At 34.9% G+C, this 7,679-nt stretch overlaps 1 long non-coding RNA gene across 1 annotated transcript; it reads left to right on the top strand.

Moving 5' to 3' along the window:
- Nucleotides 1–5,632: 5,632 nt before the first annotated feature.
- LOC142181805 (uncharacterized) lies at nucleotides 5,633–6,995 on the top strand. The gene is made up of 2 exons (XR_012710715.1): nucleotides 5,633–5,906; nucleotides 6,608–6,995. It is a non-coding gene; the product is annotated as an uncharacterized LOC142181805 (long non-coding RNA).
- Nucleotides 6,996–7,679: the final 684 nt, after the last annotated feature.

Consider the following 7,679-nt stretch of genomic DNA (forward strand, 5'->3'; position numbering starts at 1 on the left):
TTAAGAGTTAATACTTATTATTTAATTGCTTAAAATTGAAATGGAAATGTGTCGGCTGGCCTTGTCTTCACGAGAGGCGCCATCACGATCGGGTCCGAATTTAGAATCGTGACATTAAGAGTATACTTCTGCATATTAGGGACATGCATTTTAGACTATATGAGACTAATATCTGGATACCTCCTAAAAACTTAAAAGAAAACAGACTGAAACTTAAAAGAACTTGCAGGAGGTAGTCCAGACATGTGCAAATAGTAAAGTGAAAGACGGAGAGGTCAGTAAAATTTGTCCAGCAAAGAGTTAAATTAAAATATATGCAAGTCTAGCATGAGGGTTCGTCAAATTGATTACTTATACCTGCAGACATGAATGCAACGTCCATTACACAGGACGTCAGTACGAATAATGTACTGAGTATGTAAGGCATGTAAATCAACATATAAAGGACATGAAAGAAACATGCAGTACATGACTCAACCTATAAGTCTGGATAACTCTGTATACCATTTAATACTTATAGTTTCATGCATATGCGTATGAATGTCATGTCGTGCATAGGTACAATTGTTCATAACATTATCAAGCCTCTGAGGGCACCCCATTACATCATTTCGGCCATTGTGGGCAAATCACCAACGTATACCAGCTGATCAGGTGGTAGTGCGTATATAATGTCGTAACCTTTTTTTCATATCCCATATAAATATAATATACATATATACGCTTAAATAACGCCATCTGATCACCATCTAGTGCCACTGTGGGCAAATCATCAACATATACAGCTGATCAGGTGGTTGTGCGTATATAACGCCACAACCTTTCCCATATCCCATATATACATACATATATACGCGTACATAACGCCATCTAGTCATGAGTCAATGTACATGAATGCAATGCAAGAAAAGTACGTTAATAAAATCTTTCAGAATGTTATAAGACCATTTTGCCTTTGAGTAATATCATAAAGTAAGCACTTTTCAACTTTCGTATTTTCTGAAACCCATGAACATATGATAGAATATCATGACACATGGAACTTCAAGAACATAGACATCTCTAATACTTCTATGAATAAAGTCATATACGGAATTTATGCATTTGCTCATTTCATTCGTGTCATATAGATCATCCAAAAGAAATAAAGAATAACTTAACATAACTGGGGTAATACCTAAAGAACACATTTCTCGGAGCACTTCAATAGCTTCATCTCCTAAACCACGTTAAGCATAACCTGTTCCTAGTGATGCTTCATCTTTCATTAGTCCGTCATTGACTTTGTTGTGAGCACTCCATAAGCAAAGTGCAAAATCACGTGCTTTTGTTGAATGGATTAGATACACTTGAACCCTTGTCATTAATAATAGGCACTAAACCTATATCAGAAACTTAAAGCCTCACCTTTGCATCTCTATTAGAAACTTCAAATGGTTTCATGATTTTATTCATATATCTCACTTGAGTTTATTATTTTCAATTTATTTGCCCTTGTTTGTGTATATATTTTCAAGTCATATTTTCTTCCATTACATATTATTTTCACTTTTTCCTTCATTTTTGACTGATTGTCCATGCTTTCGTGTTCGACAGCTTAAAATCCCTATAAAGCTTGGCAAAATCCCAATCTTTTCCCCTTTGAATTTTTTTTATGAAGACTTTTTCCCTTTGAGAATTACTAACTAAAGAGATTCTTCCAAACTGCTCATAGACCTTATACATCCGAAACATATAACTAACGAAGAGGAGTCCTTAAGGCATGAGTCATAATGTAAGAATTGGGGGAGGGGGGCTGCCACCTTATGGGGTAGTTGATTCTTATCCAAAAATGTGTTAATTAATTAATTAGGTAATATTCCGTTACTCAGTAATTAACCAATTACCCGTATAATTAAAAATTATCTCAAATTACTTAAATTTCTACTTATTTTTTTATACACTTTATATACCTTACTGTAATATACTTTACTATCGTGGTCATGTGGTACCATATAAAATTAATACATACATTTTTATTTTATAAAAATATCCAGATTAAAAAAAGAACATATTTTCTTAACTTCTAATTTTCCTAATCTCATATAAGGAGTACAAATTTTTGTACCCTAAATTCTTAAAATGGTAAAAAAATAACCTCCCGTTTCTTTGTGAGAAATAGTTTCTATCTTTACAATAAAGAAAATCTCGTAAACTTTCTTATGTTATGTGTATAATTTAAAACATATTCGAAAGTAGTAATATTAATAACTATATAAAATCATATTTTTCAAACTTTTTACAAAAATGTTCCACCCAAAATACCATATCCAATGTATATAACAGTATCAAAGTTGCTAAACTCACGGAGTGTAACATTTATATACTCGAAACATAGGCCGACAAGGCCATACAAGTATCCGTATAGATGACATCGGTCTACAAGCTTCTAAGAATACATAATATCATAAAGGTCGGATAAGGGTCCCGCTATACCAATCAATACATGTACTAATCATACTGACTAAAGAAACAACTCCGGAGCAAATGGAGCGCACCAACACCTTCCGCTGAGCTGATAGCTTACTTGGAGGACTCTCAACTTGTCTATCGGGACGTGCGGGCATGAATCGCAGCGTCCCCAGACAAAAGGTACGTCAGTACAAATAATGTACCGAGTATGTAAGGAATGAAAATTAGTAAGTAGTATACATGAAAGAAATATGGAGTAAAAGACTCAACATGTATATCTGAATAACTCTGTGAATCATTTAATATTATAATGTCGTGCATATGCATATAAATGTCATACCATGCATGGGTATATGCGCTCATAACATCATCAAGCCTCTGAGGGCATCCCATCATATCATCTCGGCCACTGTGGGCAAATCATCAATGTATACCAGCTGACCAGGTGGTGGTGCGTATATAACGCCATAACTTTTTCCCATATTCCATATAAATATAATATGCATATATACGCGTATATAACGGCGTTTGATCATGGGTCAATGTGCATATATAAATGTATGAAATGCACGTGAAAATAAGTTAATAAAATCTCTCGGTATGTCATAAGACCATTATGCCTCTGATTAGTATCATGAAATAAACTTTACCAACTTACGTATTTTTGAGACTCATGAACAGATGATAGAATAATATGACGCATGGGAGAACAAGAATATACACATCTCTAGAATTTCTACAAATAGAGTAATTTATGGAAGTTGCGCATTTGCTCGTTTCGTTCGTTCGTATAGATCATTCTAAAAAGAAAGAAGGGGTAGCCTTAATATACCTTTGGACTCTTCTATCCTATCGTCAAGCAAGCTCAATATGATCTTCTTACGTCTACAATGAGTAAACCGACTTCGTCGTCATCATATAACCGTTGTAACTCTCATATTTAGAAACCAATATTCGATAAGAAAACGAACAACACTTCCCCTATTTGTACTACATCCCATATGTTACCAAAAGTCACCAAACAACCCAAACAACAACACTATAACTCACACTAAGCTCTCCGATTAGTTCAACAACTATTTTAAGTGGCAAGCTTGATTTACGATTAACAAAATATGTTTTGAATCCAATTCCTTTTCCGTGAATCTACCTACAACATATAAAACATCATACTTATGCTTACCATGTCATTTTCAACACAAAACATCATAAGCATAATCTTCAAATATAGTCCACACGCCTAGAACCTTAACCTTTACCGTCAACATCTTATTTTTCACGTTATCTTCTTCAATCCACTGAATTAGCACATAAATAAGCTTAACAATAGCAGCCACAACATAATAATGAAACTATTTATAACAATTTCCAGCCAGAAAAACCCATATATATAGCCTCAATACAACCCACAACGGGATATGCAGAAATATTAAACATGACTCTCCTCAGCCAGGGACGAGAATCATTTATGGTAATGAAAATACTTTAATACTGTACATACCTATGCATGGCACGACTTTTATATGCGTGTGCATGCCATTATAAAGGTTTTAGAATTTACAAAGTTATTCAGATTTAAATATGTGTTTCTTTATTCCATATTTCATCTATGTCTTTTACGTACTAATTTTCATGTCTTACATACTCAATACATTCTTCGTACTGACGCCCTATTTCACGGGGCATGTGTTTCATGCCCGCAGGTACAAGTAGGCAAGCTAACGGTCCCATTTTTTACGATCCCTGATCAGTGAGAGTTGGCGTGCTCCACTTGATCTGGAGCTGCTTTTTATTTTGATAAGATACGTTTGTATATATATATACGTATATGGGTATGACGTGGCTCAGTCCCGTCTTTGTACGGTTATGTTTCTATTAGAGGTCTGTAGACAGTATGTCTAGTTGGTTTATATGTGGCCTTGTCGGCTTTCAGTTTTGGATGTATAGTTGTTTATAATCAACAATGGATGGACAAAAATCACAAAGTATGAGATAATATTAGGCCGTCATTCTAAAGATGAGCAGTAATGAGGAAGCATTAAATGACTTAAATTTATACATATGGAATAAGCAACGAGAGTAAGCTGGGATTTGGTAGCAAACTTCAGCAATGATAAATTAAAGTAAAAGTTATGACAGTAAATTCATACGGATGGCTAAACGGAACTATGCGATAAGATATAGCAATATTCATGAATTCAACAAAGTACCGAGCGAAGAACTTCAATATACTCAAAGATGCCCAAATGGACATCTTATCAAGCTCTACGTATGAAGCCTAGAGATTGGGCACACTTACAAGTTCAAAATCGTATAGGCTGCACGATGAAAGGTAGCAACAGTTACGAGATTGGAAGGATTCCGACTACAAGTTGTGGTGTGAGAAGGAGGCCTAAGGGGGGAATGCCCTGGACTTTGGACTTATTCATAGAATAGTCGCCTAGATGGCAAGTGAAGTTCTAAAGTATTTGGAAGATATAAGTTATGAAAATGATAAGTGCATCAGTCAACATTCGAGGACGAATGTTCCAAAGGGGAATAATGTTACACCCCGCAGTATTACGATGATGTTACCCTCTGCAGTAATATATTACGATGATGGTACGCCCAGCAGTATTACATTATGGTGATGTTATGCTTTGCAGTATTAAGTTACGACGATGTTGCACCCTTTAGTATTGTACGTTGAATTTGTTGTAACGTAATTGACAGCAGTCCAAGTAAAAGATTATTTGGAGATATAAGGATTATGCTATTTTACAAGTGATGAATAAATTCGTGAAGGTGAAAGGAGAAGCAAGTCAAAGAAAATAAATTTTTCGTCCAAGTTGGACATATTGGGATAAAATACGGCCCAAGCTAAGATACCCGATATTTATGGACTAGTGACATGCAAGGTACTACATGCCCATACTAATAAGGTGTACATGATATGTGAAAAGTGAGTGATATTTTAAATAAGTGGGAATAATTCTTAATTTTGCGGATAATTGATTAATTACCGAGTACCAAAATATTACCCAGTTAACTAATAAGTGGATAAAACTTAATTAATACTCCAAAGACACATGGCAGGCCCCAAACCTTATGACGCTTAAGTCATTGAAGAATAGGTGGCAAGATTTAAATCATTATTGTCATGTGGTGGCTACACATCCAAATATAAAGTATATCTCTAACTTAAGAGACATGAATAGATAAGTAACATGAATCCAAACAAAATGTTATTCTTTCCAAACTTAAATGAAACAGAAATGTTATCCCTCTCAATTCTTAAGAAACCAGAAAACCTTTTCCTCTCAACAACTTCAAGGAAACCAAAAACGTTTCCTTCATTCCAAAATTTTAGAAACCAGAAGCAATTCTTCTATGAATTTCTAAGAAGCAGGGGCAAATTTTGTTCAATCAATGAAGGTTTTCCAACGAAATATTATACAGAATTTTCCCTACTTCAGGTATGTTAAGGCTATTCCTTCTTTCTTTTGGCATGATCCATACGATACGAACGAAACGTGCAAATGCACAAATTGCCTAAATGACTTTATTCATAGAAGTATTAGAAATATCTATGTTCTTGAATTTCCATGTGTCATAATATTGTATCATCTGTTCATGGGTCCATAAATGACTTTATTCATCTGTTCACGGGTCATAAGTTTACTTTATGATATTACTCAAAGGCAAATTGGTCTTATGACATTTCGAAAGATTTTATTAATGTACTTTTCATGCATTGCATTCATGTACATTGACCCGTTACCAGATGGCGTTACATACACATATATATATGTATGTATATGTATATGGGATATGAGAAATGTTATAGTGTTATATATGCACCACCACCTGATCAGGTGGTATATGTTGATGATTTTTCCCACTGTGGCCAAGATGATATGATGGGATGCCTCCGAGGGTGATGATGTTATGAAACAAGTACCTATGCACGACATGACATTCATACGCATATGCATGATACTATAATTATTTCATTATTTACAAAGTTATCCATACTTACAGGTGGAGTCATTTACTCTATATTTCCTCCATATCTGTTATGTACTTATTTATGTGCCTTACATACTCAGTACATTATTCGTACTGACGTCCCTTTTTTCCTGGGGACGCTGCGTTTCATGACCTTATGTTCCGATAGACAGGTCGAGAGCCCTCCAAGTAGGCTATCAGCTCAGCGGAAGATGTTGGTGCGCTCCATTTGCTTCGGAGTTGCTTGTTTGGTTAGTATGAGTTAAATGTGTATTGTTTGGTATGGCGGGACTCTATCCTGACCTTTATGAAAATTATGTATTTTTAGAGTCTTGTAGATAGATGTCATGTACGTAAAAGGTTACGGCCTTGTCGGCCTATGTTTTGAGTTTATAAATGATCATGTTGGCCTATTTGGCCCGTATGTTACGTGTATATGATGATGTAATAAGAAAGAAACGTTACGTCGGTACTCGGTTGAGTAAGGTACCGGGTGTCCATCGTCGCCCATCTATTTGGGTCGTGACAAAAGTGATATTATTAGCACATTTGCAATATCCTTCGGCAATGTCAACTATCACAAGCAATCTATTTACCAATTTGGGTTATCCCAACCCCAGTCGGATCTTGATATCCCGTCCTTCTCTTACTATACATGTTAGCCCCCACAGGACATAACTGAGGGTGTGACCAAGTACATACCTCTGTTACTTTTGAATATAACTCAAAAACTTATATTCCTCTGCCTAAATTATAAACACTGTTAACCTTTATTAACTGGGCACCTCGTACCCTTTTTCATCTTGCTTCTTTTGCTTGTTGAAACTTATATTTATCTTCTTAATCTCTCATTGTCTTTCACCATAAAGATAGATAGGCATTCTTGCCTTAAGGCTTCTTATTAGGAAGCTTACTGTTACACCCCGTACTTTAATATAAGGATAAGTCGTAGTAATCCATATGAGGTTGAAGGGATTAAGACCCCAAAAGTTTAACAATCTTAATACCGTAATATATTATGTTAGTGTAGTATTTTCTTTTAAGTAAAGTATTTTGGTAAAAGTTTTATAAGTATAATTTTGGATAGTTACCATTATTACTATTTTCGGATATGATAAATTATACCCATAAGTCTTTTTTCTCTCTCCATAAATAGCCTCAATAATCTTCTTTTTCAAACACAACATTTTTTATAGCCAGTTTGTTCAAACAAGCTGAAAAAACCAAAACCAGCAGGACCA

The sequence above is a fragment of the Nicotiana tabacum genome, chromosome 1 (assembly GCF_000715075.1).
Source record: "Nicotiana tabacum cultivar K326 chromosome 1, ASM71507v2, whole genome shotgun sequence".
In the NCBI taxonomy this organism is placed as follows: Eukaryota; Viridiplantae; Streptophyta; class Magnoliopsida; order Solanales; family Solanaceae; genus Nicotiana; species Nicotiana tabacum.